This window comes from Anser anser, assembly GCF_964211835.1.
Source record: "Anser anser genome assembly, chromosome: 4".
Taxonomy (NCBI): domain Eukaryota; kingdom Metazoa; phylum Chordata; class Aves; order Anseriformes; family Anatidae; genus Anser; species Anser anser.
In genome coordinates, this window is record NC_139724.1 from 59,066,511 (window position 1) to 59,089,557 (window position 23,047).

General features: G+C 36.4%; 1 long non-coding RNA gene across 1 annotated transcript in view; it reads right to left on the reverse strand.

Annotated features, from left to right (window-relative positions):
- Positions 1 to 10,634, reverse strand: part of LOC310898493 — a 29,010-nt gene extending 18,376 nt beyond the window's left edge. The window contains exon 1 of the long non-coding RNA XR_014583340.1: positions 10,588 to 10,634. This is a non-coding gene — a long non-coding RNA (uncharacterized lncRNA). The remainder of the gene's footprint in view (positions 1 to 10,587) is intronic.
- Between the last annotated feature and the right edge of the window lie 12,413 nt (positions 10,635 to 23,047).

The following is a 23,047-nucleotide window of genomic DNA, read 5'->3' on the forward strand; positions in this document are numbered from 1 at the left end:
TTACTAAGTATTCTCGGTGAAAGATGGAAGGAAAATCACTGCTGACTCTTGAGCTGGTTGGCACCTCTGTACATGAAAACCTGCTATTTTTTCTTACTCAAAAACATGGTCAGTTGAAGTTATTCCTGTATATTCACTTTGATACTTACAAAGACATTAAATGATTATAGGATTGCAGTGCTGTCAGCAAGACAGTCCAGCATTTCAAGTTCCTTCCCATCTGAGATGAAGCATTTAGTCTTTTCAATAAGCGTAAATGTGAAGAAAAACTGCAGCCTGAATGATTTTCCAAGTGAGAGCTGATTAAAACTCAGTATGAGCTCACAGGACATGAGCAGCTCATACTGGCAGAACAGGTGTTCGTCTTTGTGCTTACAAAAGAAAGCCAATGGGAAGATACAATGGGGTTGCAATGGATCACTGCTTGAATTAGGAAAAACCAGTAGGAGTTTGTAGGGCATGGGTTATGTCCTATACCAAAAAGTTGGAATGTAATTCCAAAAAGTAATGCTAAACTGCGTAATATACATGGTCCCCACACATGTTTTAAAGCAGCTTGTTCCAAAGTAGCGTGTGCACTTTGTTATTGCTTGCTAATATATCCCTAGGCTTTCACTCTGGCTTTTTAAATTTCACCGAGACCTTCTATCATTGCTTCTGGCATTCAGAGCCGCATGAAGGTTTTCTTCAGTCATGTTCGCTACAAATGTTTGCCTTTCCCTAATCCCTCCCCCTCCCTGCTATTTGAATGACCCTGCAATTGCTCCTTTAAAAACACCTAATTTTATGTGTGAGATCTGGTGTACAAGAGGTAACCAGAAACCACAGATTGCAAGGGCAATATCCATTTGTGGCATTTTGGAAGGACCTCTGTTGAAGGCTGAAGTATAATGCTATAATTTTATCTGAATAAATAGCTGAGGTGCTTTGGGAGTCCCCACGGGCACATGCCTATATACACACCCTGAGGTACATCCTGCAAATGTTTCATTAAGCTAATAACTACCTTAAAATGTTTATCATTCCAGGATATTTTTCTTCCCTTTCTTTTTGCTCTCTGTCCTTTTCATTTTAAAGTACTTATTATCTTTTGTGTTTTCTTCTCCTTACATCACCCCACTGCATTTTCATTTTTCTTTAATTCCTCCTTTTTCTTAAACCTCACATACTTTGTGCTCATTTTGCTTGCCCTACTGTGATTTTACATTGTTACCCTTTAAATATCTAAAAGATCAGTGGAAGAAGAGAGAGTAATTTGTTGATAAACAGATCAGTAAAGGAAGAAGAATAGATCGTTAGCCAGAAGGACATAATTAAAGGGACATTGTTATAAAAGCAATTATAGTCTTTCATTTCTTTTACATGTTCAGTGCTAAAAATTTCTCTCCAGAATGTGGAATAAAGTTACTCCCTTTGTGTGTCCTTCAAATTAATTTTGAACACATCAGGGTGCATCCTCTTCACAGTTACATCAATTTCATTTGGATAAAGTTCTCTGTTTTACCAAAACTGAATTTGGGAAGGTCTGTTTGTGGAGCCTGGTGTCATTGTAAATGGTACAGCAATAGACAGTAAAACAGAAAGCACAGCTGTGTTTCGACACAAGAGGAATCCATCTACCGGAGACCGTTTCTACTTGTTATGATGCTGAAAGCAAAATATGCGTGGTGGGTTTGCCTTGGCTGGGTCTGAGATGCTCACCCAGCTGCTCTCTCACTTCTCAACAGGACAGGGGAAGAAATAACATGGACAAGCTCATGGGTTAAAGACAGAGATTGTTTACCAATTACCAGCAGGGGCCAAACAGACTTGACTTGGAGAAGATTAATTCAATATATTGATAATTTAAAATAGAGTGGGTTAGTGAGAAACAAATATAAAACTAAAAACACCTTCTCCCTACTCCCCTCCTTCTTCCCAGCCTCAAATTCAGCCCTCCATTCCCAGTTCTTCCACCTGCTCCCATCCCACACAGTGCAGGAGGTATAGGGAACAGGGGCTGTGGTCAGTCCACAGCACTTCTCCATGCCAGTCCTCAATGTTTGTTTCTATGGAATTACTTAGTGAAAAAACAGTAGCAACCAAAACTTGGAGATAATTTTAGTAGTAAGAGAAAATGAGAGAGCTGCAGGATAAACGACGAGCTCAATTTTTACTGTAACTAAGACACTAGGAAAGGAAATCGTTACATATTTGACAGGTCCTGACAAGTGTGAATCTTGCTAATAGTGAATGAAACCTGGGCTATATCGAATTGTAGGAAAGGCTTCCTGGTAAAAGGTTCTCCTTTGGAACTGAGCCTTTATCATCAATATAAAAGTAGTAAGTAGGCATTTTCTGCAAGTGGTTTATGCATTACAAATTGTCCTTAATTTCTAAGTTATCTGGGCATAAGAACTGAGAAAAAGGGAATTTACTGGAAATATAGTTAAAAGCATGTTTGATGCCTATAATCAAGAAAATTAAGCAGAAATTGTCAAGTAATTGTACAATTGTACAACTCTACTGTATCCCTGTAGCTACTCAGAAAGCCAGTTTCAGAAAACCAGGCTGTACACATTTTATTCATTTATACATTTTTAACAGAGTATATAAAATGATCACCACAGACAGAAACAGATTTGAATATTGACTAAGAGTGAGCAGCTTAAACTAAAAGGAAATGAAAAAAAAAAAAAGAAGAATGAAACATAACATGGGATAGTGAAATGGTTTTGGTATCTTTTGTGTGTTTGCTTCCCAGCAGTGAACTGCATTTTTACACATGCTTTGCTTTTGGATGGATCTATAGTGAAAAGAGTTGAAGACAGCTACCTTCTGTCTAGAGGCTGTAGTCCTCTTCCTTCATTCTCCCTAGCACCATGAACAAAAGCAGTGTCCCACCTTCAAGCAATCAGAGCCTAAGTCTCCAGCACACCTCAAGGATGTCTTTTGCCAGGGAAGTGGCAGCACAGGAGCCTCTTTTCTGAGATGACACAATGAAGTGGGTAACAAAAGAACAAAGTGACAGTTTAAGACAAAGGAGACAGAACCAGTGTTACCTTACAGGGAAAATAAGTAGCTCCTATGGAATCTCAATGACAAGGTATTGAGAGAAATACCATAGGGGACACGGAAAGGCAAATTACACTGTGTATAATTCAAAAGTTTTAATTTATGAAGCTTGCAAAGTAGGCAAGAAGAACGCATTTCTTGTACTTATCATGATGGAAGCTGGTCCTGAGGCAAGATTAACATTGCAAACTAATATCAAATACACACAAAAATCATGAATATTTATGATAATGTATTTCATAGACACATAGAGCCAATAACTGCAATCCTAAATAACCTGGTGCTGTTAAATCTACAAACAAGGAAGTTACAAAGACAATGATGCAGCATTTCTATGTAAAATACCAAATGGCATATTCAAATAGGCTGTAAGAATTATTATATTAGGGATAGAAAGCAAATGAAATAAATGTCATCCACAACAAAAGGCTGACTAATGTTTCAGCACCAGACTGTGTCCTCTCAGGAAAGAAGTAAAAAAAATACCTTGAAGGGGTGGAAGAAAGCATTAATTTAGTTTAAAACTTTAAGTAATAAACAGAAAGGAGACACAATCATGTCATCGAATAATCATCAGATAGATAAATGGAAACAAATCAGAAATAAGCATGGCTAAAGAAGATCCAATAAAGACAGAACTTCTGAATGGTAAGGATTTACCAGGGAAAACACAAGAAACAGAACTGTAAAGAAAGTGTTAAATTCAGAAAGGCAAGGGGAGCAGGAGCCCAGTTCTGATAAGCTCATAGCACTTTGGAGGTGAAGCAAAGCAATCAGACCTTTACAAGGACTCCACCCAGATGCTTTCTGGAGGGACTGCCCACTCAACAGTTTGGGAAATGTAACCCAGAGGGAGAAATAAGAAAATGTCAAAAGTAGGCAGTGTTTTTCATGTCCCATTAGGAAAAAAAAAAAAAAAAAAAAAAAAAAGCATCATCAAAGCAACCAGGAACCCTGACTGTGCAGAGTGCTTTGCACAGACGGGCTTTGCACACTGTTCTACCCTGTCCCAGCAGGGCAAGCCCAGAAAAGAGAAGATAACAAAAATTGTTCATTAAGCAGTGAGACGAATCAACAGCAAGCACATACATAAAAATTAACTCCATAGAATAGAGGGAAAGGTCTAGAATTACAGCAACAAAACCACCTAATGCAACATACAAATGCACATAATCCCAGGATTTCAGGTTTACATTCTTCTAGGTATGTCTACTAGAATATCTATTTTGTCTGTCTGAAGCCACAATTTGGGGATTTCCAAAAGACCTGCAATTTAAAATTATCTATAGTTTTCTTATCACAGCATGAAATCATCTGGCACCTCAGCTGTTCAAAGCGAAGTTTTGTTTTCTACAGCTGCATCCCATGTTTATCTTGTATTTTGTTCTGCATGACTGCCATCCAAAAAATATCTGCAGCAAAATTTGCCTGCATGTTAGGTAGCTTCATTTTTGAAGTATTTAAACACATCAGGAATGAAGAAATCATCCCCCCTCAGAATCACTGCATTTTAACACTTACAACATAAAGGATGAAATTGTTTGTGTTCAAATAAAGGATGAATGTTAGATGACTTTACCTGCTGATCAGCTGTGTCAAGCCCTTACACTGGAATTTCTATAGGAAAGAAAACACATGATCTTTCTGCTTTCATAGTAATATAACGATTAATAGCTTTTTATGAAATTTTAGGATGGTCTCTGAACAAGTTTCCTATGGAAAGGAAAAGAAGTCTTGATTTTCTTACCCCCTTGGCTGTATCTAGGGTTTATATGAATATAAGGCTGGAAATTTCCTATAGTACATTTCATACTTGTCAGTGTCTACTTTAACATGTGCATATGGCCAAACAGATTCCACACAAACAGTAAATCAATATGACAAAGCTATTTTGAATTAATAGATGTTACGGAAAAACTAAGCCAAAGTTACAAGCAAGCTGAGATTTCAGTCAGCAATACATTAGAATATGCAACCTGACGTGCCTTTGATTAAGTAACTTCAGCACATTTAGCTGCAGTTCTGAACAAAGAGTCAAATGAAAACTTGCAGTTTTTTAGCAATTTAATCTATTCCGGAGACTGCATGAGTGTAATGTGGCAGTTGCCATAGTAACCACATTTTTCCTTGGAACTCGAAGCAGATACATGTGTAAACGATTTCTCCATCTCATTGTCTAAGCTACTATTGTGCTATCATGCTGCAGCAGTAACTTAGAGTTGGTAGTTTTTTTAAATATATTTACAATTTTCCAAAATACCTCTTTTTGAATGTTTAATTCTATCCCGTGGTGTTCTGCTTTTGCACATTTTCGTAAATCCAGTACGTGACAATTCGGAGAAAGGAACAAAGTTGAACAATTGCCAAAAAAGTAGTGAACATATCCACTTATAATTTATAAATTAAATTTAATTTATAATTTACACTTATATAAACATTTGTCAGTACTTTATCCTTAAATTTACTTTTTAGGATTTCCTTTGAAGTATAGTTTGGTGGTAAAGGATCCCAAAGGAGACGAAACTGTTAACAAATCATTACTTATTGATAGTCAGTGCGAAGCGTCTTCATTTTGTGCCACATTTTCACTGAACTCACTCTTAATCAAAATCGTCCAGACTCAAGCCATGTTGGTAATTTACACCTCTGGAAATGCATTAGCAGGCTCTGCTGTTTCGATGCCTGCCTTTCTGATTAACTCACACCTATAAAAGGTGCAGGTATCATTCTACTTGCATTTAGTTGCAAAAGACTAAACCCACTAAATTTGCTAGAGGTGCAAAGGTACAGTAGTACAGGAACGAGAAAACATATATTTTCACATTAGCCAATACATCAGCATATTAGTCAGCCAAAAAGACTCTGCACTCAAAATTGTGGTGAAATAAATGGAACAAATTGAATACATGGTGTCAGGGACTTCAGGGGTGCTGCGTATCCACAGATCCAAGTGAAAAGAACAGGAATTGACGTCAATGGAATTATACCAGCTTTCAGAAGCTGTGAATTTGGCCTCAAGGTGACCTAACATGTCTTTTCCATCTTTCATTTCTGTTCGACAGCTCTCAGCACAACCAAAATATTTACTCTTCTTCACAATCAAACTAAGCAAATAAGTTTTATAGAATAGACCGTTTAATACATTGAGGCACTTTCCTGGGTAAGAATTGTCAAAACTTGTGACTATTGATTATCATTATTCAAATTCTGCCGAGAATACTTTTATATTAAAAATTCCCATAAAATCGTCTCAGGTTAATAGGAATCAATTTAAAATTCAGACGGTGTGTAATCATTTTGATTGGACACAGAGTCATCTGTTTATATCTTATATCTGAGTTAATACAGAACTTCAACTATAATTTTTGGTCCCTATATTACCAATTACAAATTTAACATTTTAATTTTGCAAAGGGTCTTTTCATTTTTAGTTTGTCAGACAGTACTAGCCTTGCTCACTAGTTTTCTAGTAGCAGGGAACAAGAAGCTGAGGCTTAAAATCTGTGTATTGTGCTCAGACAAGACTCAGTGGGATCTGTTGATGTAGCTTTAGGGAGGCTTGGACAAATCTTTGGTGTCCCACGGAGCTTCATGGGCTTCATTTCTGAAAGCTGGTCATTCCTTCCAAGATATTAATGTACCTTTTATGTTGGCTGTGACTGCCTGTTACAAAGCACTGTCTCTGACACAAGTGATGGCTTCTTTTATATAAAAGCCTGCCTGACGATGCCAGTAGCCATCAGGGAGTAGGAAATAGTCTTGATGTTCTCCTCAGTCTCAGATTACCCTCATCACTGGCAGAACTCTTCTAGGAGAGAAATGGATGATTTACCTCTCCTGTTTAAACCGAACCAGTGCACAGGAAATAATTCAAGATGTACTGGTAAGCAGAAAGAGCAAAAATATCATCTTTTACCCCATGTTTGCATATCCCATTGCACAATCCAGCTGGGCTGGTCACGAAAACATGTTAATCTGGCAACAGCAGCTTCACCATGGACTGCTATGTTGGGTACTCCAAATAAAGGTGTGCACAGGGGAAAATGTTTTCCATGCCTCATCCTGACATACAGCCAGAAGGAGCTGAATTGGCAGGCATCCTGCAGAGCCCACTGGTCTTGGTGACACAAACCTGGGTGCTTTGGTATCCCTACTATGTAATTTAAAGCTGATACTAGTGTCTGCAGAAGCTCTAAATGTACATACTTTCAAAGTCTTCCATGTCACAATGCTGAGTGAAACAATGCTTAAATGCCTTCAAAAGTCTCTATTTTTCAGTTTTACCCTCTGCAAAAATGACGGTGTTGGCAATGTTGAAAATAATGATCTATTTCACAGATTTATGGCAAGGACTAATTAGTTAATGTTTATGCAGCATCTCAGAGGCAGCAAGTAATGCTGGTAGGATACATGATTAAGTCTGAAGCCAACATAAAGCCTCAGGAAGTTTCCCTACTTTTGGAAAATGAGGATGTACTGACCTTGTGCAATGTGACAAAACACTGTTAGTTCCCAATGAGTGATGGATAAGACAGATGTCTTTTCCTGCAAGGAAGGCTGGTTGTGTGCCCTCCCCTAGTTACCATTCTGAATTAAATTGCATTTTGTAATCTACTCATATGTGCAGTGCAAAGGTCAGATATTTCTTATGTTTCTCAACCAAAGCAAACCACCTGTCATCTTTTTCTATTTGATTTACTACATAACAGCTTATAACTGCACCAGACCTTGTGACAATTTCCTTCAAGCAAATTTGCTATTTCTTATCTAATCCAAATAGCAGTAATTGTTTACTGTACCTCTCCTGTCAGACTTAAAATATGAAGCCACTATTGTCAACAGCATTTTGATTTCCACGTAGACAGCACTGTTTCTTGGTATAAAATTTTCATTCAGCAAGCTGCCTGTTTCCATTACCCAAAGTTAAACTTTAGATTACATTTTACTACTACTTTGCTTTCCCTCATTTAGTTTTTTTTTTCTCTTCTTGCTTCGTCCTCCTACTCCCAGTATACATGTATATATTCAAGATTAAGAACCAACATAACAGAAAAAAAAATCCTTGTTTCATGCAAACAACTCTGAGATACTGACAGATGAGTTAAACTTGAGTTGTCAGAACATTTGTTCTCAGCTTGAACCCAGGTCATTTTTTCCTCTTAACTTAAAATAGTGTTTCTGTAACTCAGGTCATTGTGGTAAATCCGAAGGAAATAATCAAGAAAGTACAACCAACATCCTAACACAGCTTAATTGCTAGTAAATGGATTTCTCCTGTGTCCTTACTAAATTAAATTGAAGTGTAATGATTTATAGTATTGCCATGTGACGAGAGTCAGTACATTAGACATTACATTATCCATTAAGCTCAAAAGATTTTATTTATACTGCTTTGTTTTTCAGAAGCATGTGATGACCTCCACCAGTAAATAAGTATTATGTCACCATAATGGATTCCACATGTAAATTGCACCTCCATCTATAACACAGCTTTCCCCAGCCTGCCCAGTTTTAGTCAAATAAATATTCTTACTAAAGCAAGTAGTCTGTTGTTCCCATTAATCTGTAAGATGGATTAAAGAATCAGATTCCTTGAATGTTAATCTTTTTGCCACATTCTGCTAATATTTTCTGAAGTGTTCAGAGCCTACATGCGTTAAAGTATTTAGGCTCCCACATGAAATCCAGGGGCTTGTATGATGCGAGCTTACAAGATTTAGGCTTTTATCCCATTTCAAAAGTGAGTCAGGCACATGGATCAGATTCATGAGGCTTTAGGAGAAAGATTTTTGGTTCTGTCTTCTTTCCAATTTATAGAAATACAAAACAAGTCAATTTCTAAATATTTTAAAGCAACTGTAATAGTGATGTAGAGCTCCAACTCGGAAACCAAGAACTTTGGAAATGGAAAATTTCACATTTTAGCAGAAAGGAGAAGAAAGATTAAGAATAAAAGGAAAAGAAGGGTAGGACTGGTAATACAGTACATAATAACAGCACTGATATTATTTTGCAGTGAGAATACATTTTCATCAAGCTCTTTGTTGTTGTGCTTTTAGTCTGCTGTATTTCTCTCGGTTTGCAAGCACAGGCAATGTATACATAATAAAGATGGATCTGTTCCAGGGTCCAGTGCAAGTCAAAGTTTAAGTGCTATTAAATTTTCTCTCTCATCAGAATGAATACAATATGGTAGCAACTCAACACAAAACCCACTCTACTCAGTCATGCATGTTATAGGAAGGCCATAAACTGTTACCACCAGGCTGAGAGCGCGGCACTGAATCCCCCTGACTTCTTTTGTTTACTCTTTTTAGCTTAAATTAGCAGAAAACATTTTTTGTTTGTTTGTTTATGATGATGCTTTTGTGAACGTTCTACATAGCAAGGAAGATATTTTTAGTTAATCCAAATGCAAAATTATTAACTGCCTCACAGCTGAAGTCATCTCCTCTGCAATCATACTGACTTATGGGGGACCCCCATGCCTTAGAACAGGCACAACCTAATCATTTTTCTTTGCTTGAGGAATACAGTGGTTCCAATTGCCACCACACATAATACCCTCTGGAATAATCTATTTGCCACTTGGTGATTGTTTAATATTCTAATATAATTTATATGATCTTTACACCATTAATCCAACAGCAATGTTTAAGCCATCTTGCAGGCACAGAGAAGAGCATTAAGAATGGCAAGTCTTATTCTGATGTAACTGCATCTGTTTCGATATACCTCATGGCATTTATTTCAATAGATTTAGTCCCAGCATGCCCTTGCTTAGATAGTATCAGAATCCAACCTTAACATAAAAGTGAAAGTATTTATTTTTAATGACTTTTTTTTCCAGTACTGCCACTGAATGATAAACAGCATCTGCATAACTATAGACAATTAAAAAACAAATTTAAACTGATGTAAGATTTACTTTCAGACTGATGTTTAGAGACTACACTGACCTAAACCCTATTGTTGTGGGAGCTTGTTAAAACTCTCTGGTTCAGGTTTTTCTCCTTTTCATTGCCTTCCTTTTTCTGATTTTTCATTCCAAGTTCTCATTTAATTTTTTATTCAGCAGGCTTCTGACTTTCCTACACCACCTATTTTGCTAATAGCTAAAAATGTTTTACAGATTGAAAAAAAAAAAAAAAAAGAAAGCAACAAGACAGGAAAAGAAAAAGAATTGGCTGCTGGTCTCCTAAATTCTGCCGTGAAACATTCCAGTTCTGGAGGCATGAGAAAACCACCAAGCCCCCCCATCCTTCTGGCAAGACATGACCACTGTCACTGAAACAAATTCTGCTTGCATCAGAGCTACTTCTTTGATTTCTGAGGACAATGGTCTAATGAAATCAGGTGATATTAGGGGATATTATGCATAACACATATTTAGATGACATTATACAACAAGGTACCACACAGTAGGCCAAGGAAAAGCAATGACAGCTATTACATCATAGCCCAATAACAGTATACAGACAGACTTAATTAATAAAATACTCCATGGCACTGGAAGACATCACATAGTATTACCTGACTGCCAGGGCTGTGACTATCAGTCTTGCTCTGTACAATGAAAGAAGGCTACCTGGCATAGCCTATGACTAGCAGCATCTGTTTTACATTAACTAATGATAAACCAATCTAAAGCTAAAGTCCCTTCTGTTTGTGAAAGACTCAGAAATTTTTACCATTTCACCTTGCTAGCTTGTGCTGATAAATACTTATATTTGCTCATAAGAATTCACATTCACACTAATGAAAAGTACCAGACAAAATTCCTGCAAATGAATTGGCAATATGAACAGAGAAGAGTGAGACATCAAACACATCAAAGAGAAATTCATACCTGGCAGTGGTTTTCAAACCTTCCAAAATACAGGAGGCAAGAGGTAGATATGGAGAGTTAAATCCAAGCCCATTTTGAAGAACCATTTTATCAGAAAACTGCTGAGAAAAAACAAAAAGATTAACAAGGATGAATCAGGGATAAAGAATACAGGAATATTTCTCTTTCAACTTTAATCCCACCAATTGCATACAAACATACAAAGCTTTGTAGTCAGACATAAGATTAAATTTTCCATATAATTGCATTCCAGACTACTTTTTTCTTCTTTCTCACGTATTCATCCTCTAATTAGGCCCAGGAAGATGACTACACATTTTTATTTTTATTTCTATTACCATGTATGCAGAATCCAACTATGTGTTGTTATCCACAGACCGTGTCAGACCCATTCTACAACAAAACTGTAGCTCACATAAATTCTGATCTACATTTTTTTATACTTTACATTATTTGATGGAGCTTAGTGATTTGGAAACTCTCTGTGTCCATTCACTTTGAGAAAAATAAATCCAGATGCAATGAACAAATTCTCATTGGATATGCATTTAGTCTTAAAGCCTTCATACTATGCTACAACCCAGTATAGCCAAAAATAATCTGCATGCACTTTTTAGAAACACTGTTAAAAGATATGAAAGCCATGATAAATTACTATGATTGAAAAATATTTCAGACTTTTTCATTGTTTCTTTTCCAATGAGTTTCCTTGGGGAAATGCAACTTTTCTTTGTGAACAGAAGTGGAATCATGTAGCTCTAAGACTAAATGGAATTTACCTCTTTGAAACAAAAAGATTGCCTTTGGTATGCCGATTTCATAATTGTGGCTGTCAAATCTGAGCTGCTGCCTGAGAAAGGAACAGCAGGGAAATGAGGGAAATACAGCATTTTTCAATCAAAAAGTCAGGTTTAATTTCATTTACCAACCTCTCCTTTCTCCTCACATATTTTACCAGTTTACATCATGAAAATCAGACATTCATCCATATTTGCATCTTGTGTAAATTTGGGGCATTCCTGTTTTTTCTGTACAACTGCACACACGCACACAAACACACATACAAACAGATCAACCAAAATACCCAGAAATCAAGGATAAAAAATTTAGCAGAGTGGGATTCTGGGGCATTTCATATTGTTGTACTTAAAATGGGACAGAAGGACAGAATACAAGATATATTGGATTTCCCACAAAACTATTGAACTTAAAACTCATTTCTTGGTATTAACTTGCAGTATTAGTTGTAAATACTATAAATGCACTGATTTCCTTATGTTTATAAGTTGCCAACAAATAGTCACATTAGACCTCTTATGGCCAGTGTATATAACCACACGCTGAGAGCCATTCACTGCTGAGGATGCTGCACGCATCTTCTACGATGCAGACCTTTAGAACTCAGTGCAGGGCCTTGCAAAGCTTCTCAGCCAGCAGAGACACAAAATGCAACATTTCTGTGCTTATTAGCACACTCACCTTAGTCTTACATTGCCTGCAGAGAAGCACTCATTCGTTAGCTTTGACAGAAGGCTGCACTAACACAGCTATATTACTTTCAGGATCCTTGATAGTACATTCAAGGCTACTTGTAGTATCCCTGTGCATATTTGTGCCATGCAAACATGGTCTAGATGGAAACTCCAACAGTTAATGGCACCACTAATTTTGGACAGTTATATTCATTACCTTGCAAAAGCAAACTTCACCCGTGTCAGAAGATGCCACTCACTCCTCTACATCAGTCTACTTTCCATTAGAATTAAATAATCTTACAAATGATCTCAATTTTTTTTTACTGTTATATTGAGGAACTTTGGCAACCATCACCTTTCTCAGGGAACTTCAGTGATCTTCAAAATTATGTCTGTTTGACTGCTATAGAGTCAATAGGACCCTCTCTGTGTGCAAGATAATCCCCCAAGTATTATAGCTCCTCTCAAACACTTAATTATCACTTTAAAGCCCTCTTGAAGAGTCAGGTGAATTCTGAAGTGTTCTGTTTGCAGAAAAAGATTCATTTTAACTATTTTCTGAATTATTTAAACAATCCTCAATCTACACCACTGCAATATCTGACTTGTATCTAGTTTATCTCATAACCCTTTCCATCACACTTTCCATAAATGCCTAATAATACCTATGCAATGGTGTTCAGTGGATGTTTTTCAGCCTGTTTTGTTTCCCCTCTAACTTAACGTTAATTACTGGCCTGCTAGAACAAGCATGACCAAGGAGGTGAACTGTCAGAGTCTTCACTTCCACTTCTACAAAAATATGTAGCAGGGTAGAGGACAGAGTTTGCATTAATTTCCCCTCTTATGAAAAGACTGTACATTGAAGCGTTCATGAAAAGACATTCATGAACACTTATGATTACCTAAAAAATATAGCCCCTCGTACCTATTTGTTGACACTGTTGTAGCATGAACTCATCTTCCCTCAGACACAGAGGCTCCACAGAGTTGCTCACTCTTAAGACATAACTCCCTAAGAGCCAGGTCTCCTCATTTCCACTGCTCATTGAATTACTTGTGTCACACAAATATATACCAAATGCTGTCTTACGTTACTATGCTGAATGAATATATTATGCTATTCATAATAGTGCAAGCAGAAGTATGAACCTGAAATTGTGGTGTACTATTATGTGAGGGATCACAAAACAAAATAGATTTTCCCAAAATGAATATATCTGATGAAAGATCTATGGTGAAGTGCCAATACAGACAAATTGCAGGCTGACAAGAAACATATTCACTTCTTCTTGCTTGCTTTGTGGCCTCTAGGCAATATATGAATACAACATCACCAGTCAAGAGAAAATCTGCTGATCACAGACTGTGACAACATAAGGCAGTCAAACATTTCAGCATCTGCTCTGTTTCTGTATGGTTGCTGAGGGTGATGTGTTAGGCTGCATCTCCCCCTTGCTCACCTCGAGCCTAATGACCTCTTAAACCTGAGTCAGCAGAGTGACATCTCTGCAGAACAACAGAGAAGTTCCTCTGGATGCCATCTCTACTGAAAGCTGAAAAACAGGTCACAAAGTCCCAGCAGAACAATTGCACTGAGTTTCTGTTAGATTTAGCATCTGTTAATCTTCTTACAAAACTTACAAGTAACAGCTACTGTTGAGATATTTAGGACAAAGGAAAAAAAAAAAAAAATGACATTTGGATTTAATAGTAACGTCTGCAGACAATGCAGACACTCCCAGCTACAGCTTGGGGATCCTCTCTTGGATTCCCAGTTGCTCTTTCTACACCCAAAGAGAAACACTCCTCATTCTTGGCAAACCACAGAGCATTTTGAACGATTTTTTGCCGTTCTGCAAATCTGGAAGTTGAAAGAAAAATCTCAACCCCACATCGTTTTCACTGATCTGCAAAAATCCATTGTCACATTAAGCTGACTTGGACTTTGGAGCCTCACAGAAAGAATATCAAGGTGTGGGAAACAGTGTCCCTTGGAAAGAATAGCATGCCAGTGGGAAAAGCATGTCAAGTGGAGACTGATAATTACAGCTTGTCAAAGCTTTCTGAAAGAACACTATCTAAACAATTCAGCATAGTAATAATTCAGGCAGTAACACTGTTGTACTGATCCAAATGCCTTCTACATAAAATGGTTATACCTGATTTACAGTACCCAGAGAAAAAAAGTTTACAGTTCTGAATCTTTCTAAGGCTTCCCAAACTTTCTGATCTCAAGAGGATCATGAAGAAAGGAAAGTCATTCTAGAAATATCAGCAACATAAGATTCTGTGGTATATTTTCTCATCACCTATTACCAAATACTTAGCTATGTTAACACTGAGTTCTCTTTCACTAATTTGACAAGAGGTTAGGTGGGCTTCTTTTGTCATAGAGAGAAATGTAAATTGGAGTCCAAAACAAATTTATTTTGAGACAAATAACCAGATCCACAATTTACCAAAACAACGACAATAAAATCCATTTTAATAACCTTTAGTTTCTGTTTATCAGATTAAATATTTCCTTCTTTTTAGTACATTATATTTGCACAAGCCAAACATTATTATGAAAGTTTGAATAACTTGGAAATGATTTTCATAGTGCTGATTTAATTAAGGCAATAATATCATCAGAATTTGAAATATATTTTCTCTTATTGATACACTTTATGGATTCTGTCCTTGCTGAACTTTTTGGTCATTCTTTATTCAGGTCATGTCAAAGAAAAGAGCAGACTGGACCTGTGAGTAAAAGCACTCTAACAAGCTAAGATAAGACGCTCCATCACTTTGTGATGAAATATTCAAACACATTGCCCACTGGTATCAGCTTATTCATGACTGATTTAAATGATACACTGAAAAATGTGCTTTAATCTTCCATATAATAAGTCTTAAAAAATTAAAACTGAAATCACAGTTTAAAGAAAAAAGCTAGCAGACATTTCAGTCATCTTACTTGACTGTACATTTTCTGATATTAAAGTGGTGGTTTCATTAGAGAACTTAATATAGCTGCAAGTGTAATGCAGTTTATGATCTAGAGTCAATAATTTGTAAGGTATTGAATGTCTTGGTGGGTATTGATGTCATTACCCTTCACATTAAAAAAAACAATGTTCTTCCCAATTATTTTTCACCTATGAAGAACTTGCCAGCAAAACTGAAAAGAATATATGTCCTTAACCTGTTGTCTGTCACTTTAAGCATCATTCTTTAAAATTGAAATGAGAATATTTAGAATAGCTACTGATTCAGAATGATGTACCTGACTTTGAATACCCTTCTGCCACTTAATTATTTTTTCTGTAACATATATTTGGCACACAGAATGACCTATACCACAGGTTTAATCAACGCCAATAAAAATATATGAGCATAAAGGATTAGAGTACATGGACAACTGAACTACGAACAGAACTGATTGTTCAAACAGACTTTTTTCTGTATGAAATATTTCCATTTTAATGAGAGTTTTGGTCTTCTGTATTTTAATAAATTCTTTTCCTTTTGAACTACAGTTAAAACAGAGGGAAGTTAACTCTGAAATTTACTATGACCCCAAGAGAACCTGGATAGACCTTGCTCACCAGTTTATCACTGAATGTGTTAGTTTTGCCAAACTCCATTTGTCTTTTTATTTAGTTGGATTAACAGAATAATGTTTTAAAGCATTAATTTCTGGGGACAACACAGTCAAACAATTAGCATTTACTTGCCTCCATTAGGTCACTGGTATGTACACATTGTTCTCTCCTTGCTGTAAATTAGGAGTTTTCTTTGTGAATGAATCGAAAAACAATCATTAATTATTATTCAAGCATGAATCTGACAGAGATTTGCAAGTTATGACTCCATCCCACTAGTCTCATTTGCTCATTTATTTATTAAAATTTCATGGAAAGGACAATAAAATCTAAGGCTCACTCAACACTTCCTTCCCAAGAAAATGAGTCACATTTGTTTATTAAGTATTTAGTAGTAGTTGTTTTTTTTTTCAAATAAAAGAAATGGGATTACATCAGAACTAGCGAAAACCATTTCAGAAACAGATTAAAAGCAAGGGCATTAGAACCAAAGGAATCCTATTGGGATACAGAGCTTTTCACTTACACATTTGCCAGATAGCTCAAGGCAGTCCTGACTGAAAGATGTTTACCCAAACTAATCACTTACAATGTAAAATCAATTGGCAGTGTCTTTCAGTTCTCTTTCTAATATGCAGAAAAACTGCCACGTTGTTAGCATCCATGCTAGTAATGGATGTCAACACAGAAATCAAGGTCTGAAGAGATAAGAGATGAACCTGATTCTGATTCTTGAAGATGATCTCCACAGATCCAAGTTAAAACAGTCTGAGTGAAAAGGTTGGTCTTCCAACATTTCCAAACAGCTTTGCAGACATATTAACTCTTCTTCAGGTTTAAAACACAAAAACTGATGAAAGGCTCTTGTACTAAAGCCTTTTATTTTTCCAATTTTCCAATGACTTTTTTAAAAAGAAACTATACCTGTCCATGTATCTTGCATCATTTATAGCCCCAGATCATTACAGTTATGATAATATTCCTACCTGAAATAGATGAAAAGGACATTGTCAGAAAGTATAGTCAGTTATCTGCTTTGGCAATGCCATATTCTGTTCGGCAGAATGGACTCCATTTCCCAAATCTTAAAGGATCCTTATGTTGATTAAAGCATGACTAGGAAAAAGCACCTCTACATCCTTATATATCTTTGTGGATTTGGGTATATTTTCTGTCTTGGGGACAATGACATGTACATCTTGTGAAAAGAATAATGATAACAGTAGAAATATTCTAAGTGTGCCTTTCTGAAAAATCCATTGCAGATTTGAAACAAAGGTTTTAACTTTCTAATTTTATCTGACAATGAGTATTCTTTGTGCATTAAATGCTCAATTATACTTAAAACTATGTTTTCAATTATGTGATTAACTTTATGCATTTGTGTAGCCCAATTGAGCTTCATAGGATTACTCAAGCAGAGAAAAGTTTGCAGAATTACAACCCAGACTTGTCGATAAGGTTTTGTCAGTTAAAAAAGAAAAAAAAAATCACAGTTCAGACATTCATTGAGGAATATGGAGTTGTAAGTATTTTAGTTTTTTAATTACAGTACATTATAAAATAATAAAGATAATATTTTCCTGGAAACTGAGTGTTTATCTCCATTCCGTAAATTTATGAGGACAGAAATGTCACTGTCTCTTCAAAAATGGCATTTCTGAATTGGTTTCTATGAAAGTAATCACTGAGCATTACTCTGAAATATAATAAATAAAAGTAAATAATCCATTAGAATGAATAAGCCCTAAAGTTTCTCAGAACATACCACAGAAATACACAGTGATTTTACAATTTCTGGAGAAACTATAAGAGTTTCACTTGCAGGAGCTGCATTTGCCCTCTCTTGGACAAAATGTACACTTCCATTGAAAAGAGCAATCTTCTTCAATCAGTTTAAATTCAGTCTTTTCTGTATTTTAAAATTTGTGCCATCATTTTTAAGCACAGCTCTCCACAGAAGTAAGTCAGATAATGTGTGGCAAGGAAGTAAATTATTTACCATATTTTCTAGTTTACTGATGCAACATCAATGTGCACAACAAAGTGAAAGTGGTAATATCATAAATATGAGTAACAAGAATAAGCTGACACAAAAGTAAAATTCCATACTACCTTCATTGCCTCAGTCTAATGTGGGAGGCTAGGTAAATTTTTACTACATGATCTTCAAATCTTATTTCAAACTGAGGTCATATCCTACTCTTCTTCCATGCAACTAGTGTAATTTGAACTGATAGGGAAACATGATTTCTTTGAGCTGAGCTCTGTACCGAGATGATAGAAAGAATGCCTTTGTGTCCCTGTGTATTCTTTTTGAACTACTATTTGCAGTTTTATATACCCACGTTTTTAGCACAAATTCTGACTGAATCAACTGTTCTGGTGTTATTAAAATATGTTACAAATACTTCATTACAGCTGGAAATCAAAGGAACATATACAAAAGAGGGAAAAACTTGTCTTGCAGTTAAAACTCTTTACTGAAAACCAGTAGATCTATGTTCATTGCTTGCTCCAATGGACATCTTTTGAGTGATTTAAGCTTCCTATAACTCGTGTAATACGTCCTGTTATAGATCTTACTTAGAACACAAAATTTGTTCATACAGCTCCTTCAAAGTTCCTTTGCTCCTTACTTTCTAAATGTACAAAAATTTGTAGGCCAAATTCTTGTTTGATCTTTTTAGACACCACTATAAGGAAAAAAAAAAGTATTTTTATTCTCAGAAGCAACCTATGACAATCTTGTTCTCTTTACCTTCCACATGAACTGACATTGTGGACAATGGATAGACTGTTTACTTCTCTGAAGTTAATGGTTAAGCTACTCTTGCCTTCAACAGAGAGCATGATTTCACTGAAGGTGTTTGCAAAGGATCAATTAACTGGATTTTCTACTTTGCTTTTCTCATCTTAATCTGCCTGCAGTAGCTACAGCACTATTATTTATTTGTGGATCAAAAGAGTATGAGCTTGCTCCTGCTTGCACTGAGCCAAGTCTCTCAAGGGGTCCAGTGGGAACAGAACAAAGCTGTTGTCAAATTCAAGCTACAAAATTAATGGTGGATAGTTATTAAGAGCTACATGCAAACACACAAGTAGGAAAATGTCAAATTCATTTTCAGCCTGATTCAAATTGCACCTACCAAAGCTACCTTAGTGATTGACAATTCATTTTATCAATTAAAACAAAAGTCAGAATCATTGTATTCAAGAACAATTGCTAACTGACGGTGATCTTCAGACTAAGACAATATCATCTTATTTGGATGCATCTCTGAAGTGATTAGGTTGGGTTGTATAACCAAGATATTATGCTCCTGTACTGATACTCAGCCAAATACTTAATTTGCAGAAAATCAACCTGTCATTCAAGCATCTAGTTAACAATTTTCAGGTATCAATCTATTTACATCAAGTACATTTTAGTGAGTACATAGAGTACAGTTCAGCTATACAACAGTCACAACCTTTACTTACTATTTCTGAAGACCAATACCTTTTGTAGAGGTTTTTGATTGGGAAAGGATATAGCACACTAAATCATAGAATCATAGAATCATTAAGTTTGGAATAGACCTCCAAGATCATCTGGTCCAACCAACCCCCTTACCACTAATATTACCCACTAAACCATGTCCCTAAGCACCACATCCAACCTTTCCTTAAACACCTCCAGGGACGGTGACTCCACCACCTCCCTGGGTAACCCGTTCCAATGCCTCACTACTCTTTCTGAGAAGAAATTTCTCTGAATTTACAACCTAAATGTTGTACAGCCTTCTTATTTCAGCAGCTTTCAATATGTAGATATAGCCTTTTTCTTAGCATTGTCAACGTACATGATATCGGAATCTCACCATTACATTTGAAAGAAGTAGTTTTCTATAACAGTAGAATAATGAAGTTAATGTTCACAAATGATCTTGAATTCAAGTGTTTCACTATAGACATGAACTGTGTTATCTCTGCATAAAGACTGACTTTCCAATTGGAGACAGTAACTATTTGTTTGTTCATATGTAATTAAACGAACCGTATATGGGAACTTTGGTGAATGCTGTCCTCAACAATAACCCTTGTAAGGAAAGCTAATTATTTTTAACACAGTGTGAATGTTAATGGATACTTGAGTAATCCTACACACTTTAGTGAAAGATTACACGTAGATCTTAATGTATGGAGAAGCAAATTCAATTGAAGAAAGGCTTCACACCAGTGTCTGACATTCACAAAAAGTGCAACCGTCTGAGAACTTGAAATGTCCCCAAGTCCTCTTCAGGCACACCAGTACACAGTGATGGAAAATATCCTTAGAGATCTGCTGAAGGGCATGAAACTTCAAGTCTACAGAAAAAGCATCAGTACAGCTTATTTTCTACAGTTTCCAACTGATTGGAATCCCCATTAGAAAAGGTCAGGTTTAATTTGACACAGTTGCATTCAGAAAGCCTGTGGTCCATCATAGTTCAGGTAAGATAAAGGAAAATAAATGCTGCTTAACTCACACACTAGGAAATCATTCTATTAAACTATGCATACAAAATATGTACTCAAGGGCATGTGGTTTTATTGCATAGCTACTGAATGTTAAGAGCATGCAATAAATAAATATTGTTCCTAAGTCACAAAAGGAAGAAGATATTTGAAAAATAAGACAGACATTTTTGAGCATATATGACAGAAGAAAGTCTAACAAAATTTAACAATAGGTATTATTACTGCAGCTGTCATATCAGGATTTTGAATTTTTTAATATCCATTTTAAGTAGTTCAGAGCTATTTTGTGAAATCCCTGTTATATAATTAGCTTTAAAAATGACTCAAGTCAGCATTTTGTCTATATGGCACAAATGAAGGATGGAACTTTAAAATAATGCCGCCTATTCTTTACACAATTGAAAAGCTGTACCAATATTATCTTTGTTGTGGCAGCAGCTGCTTTCAAATGCCTTTAGAACTGATTTGGGTCTTTCTGTCATGTGCTAATAGAATCAGAGACAGGCTTTAATAGTGTGTGCTCAATGTATACAATTCCTGGGTGATCCTACCAGAGCAGATAATTTCCTAGCAGCACACCGCGTGTGCAATTACAATATCATCATATCTGCATAGATTTTTCTTCATCTAGACATAGTTTTTAGTTTTTTGTTTTTTTTTTTTTATAGTATCTATCTGCTCCTTTAGTAGTCCCAGGCTGTTAGCTGCCTGGGTTTAGCCATTATACCCTGCATCTCGACCTTGTGAACATCATCAATATTGCCAGGCAGTTCCACTGACTGCAGTTCTTAGTGAGAATTGGTGATATGAGAAGCCCACTGTGTAAGCATATGAAACCAGCTGACCTCCAGTTACAGCAGCAGAATAAAGGGAGATAGCAGCCCAGGGCTATGCTAAGGAATAGCACGCTGCAGTCACACTGAATTTCTGCATAAAGCAATTCCCTCTCATTTTTCATGTGCATTGCCACTAATTAATTGATGTTGTTCCACTTACTTCTTGCAAGTGGAAAACAATAATGTAGACAAAAGGACACTGTAGGCATGTAGGAACTGAGGTTTAAAATGTGTAGTAACTCTCAGCATGTACGTATGCCTGTCTAGGATTTGACAGAATTTTTTTCAAATCATATCAAGTATATGTGCTTTCTTCACAGACAGCTCTTTAAAAAAACTCACCCATTTAAAAATAACATTTTAAAAAATAAAATCTATTGTCCAAAGAAAGTTAGGAAAAAAATTCTTGTCACTCGAGGCTGGCAGAATGAGAGCAAAGTGAAAACTGGGACAGAGGAATAAATCAGGTAGTCATTATTTTAAATAAAATGCTGATCTAGTTAAAGAAACTATTGAAGGTAAATTAGGAGTGAGACTGAATATCTCCTATCTGTGTGGTCATCCCATTAGCACCAGTAGAAATTTCATTCAGAAAGCTTTCCTGAATGGAGTCTTATTGTCATGGGAATAGCAACAAAGAATTAATGATATTGCTTCATACCACTGGGACATCAAAATGTAGTATTTTGCTGTCCAACATATTTAAAGCACTATGCTTCATTATATGGAAAATCATTCTCATGACTGAAAGAGCAAAACACTTTATTGTGTATCTATTTTCTGTCATAACATTGGAAAAAATAAAAAATAAAACACTATGTTAGCTGAAGTACAGAAGTACCAACAGTTCTCTTGTGAACTGACGGCTCCACATGACGTCCCCACTGACAACACTGCAAAACTACTGACCCTGTACAAGAGTTCAATGAAAACTCTTTTGCCTATAATCTAAGAACACAAGTCCTATGAGGAGCAGCTGAGGAAACTGGGGTTGTTTAGTCTGGAGGAGGCTCAGGGGAGACCTTATTGCTCTCTACAACTACCTGACAGGAAGCTGTGGAGAGCTGGAGGCCGGCCTCTTCTCACAGGTAACTAGTGATAGGACACGAGGCAATGGCCTCAAGTTGTGCCAGGGGAGGTGTAGGTTAGAAATTAGGAGCAACTTCTTCTCAGAAAGAGCAGTCAGGCATTGGAACAGGTTGCCCAGGGAGGTGGTGGAGTCACCGTCCCTGGGGGTGTTCAAGAAAAGGCTGGGCCTGGTGCTTAGGGACAAGGTCTAGTGGGTGATATTGGTGGTAGGGGGATGGTTGGACCAGATGATCTTGGAGGTCTCTTCCAACCTTAATGATTCTATGATTCTAAAGACTGAGATTTAACATACTTTACCTGGTTGTTGTTTAATGCAATAGGTTCAAATGGAACACAGTCCTTGGATATGAAATCAAATTTAGCAGGCAAGATTATGAAAAATGTTAAGGATGATTATGAAACAACACATACAGGCAAACAGAAATAGTCACCTACCTGAGCTAAATCAATTGAAGTTAGATGTCTGGTCTGCTTTTGTGATCTTGAAAATCCTATTAGATACCACTAAGCATCTAAATATCTTTGAAAACATATCCCTCTGTGTATCCATTAATAAGAATCACTGCACTTGAAAGGCTAAAGGGACTCAGCCTCATCTGTAATATACAGCTGTACTTTTCAAACAGAATTCATACAATCCAACAGTACAGC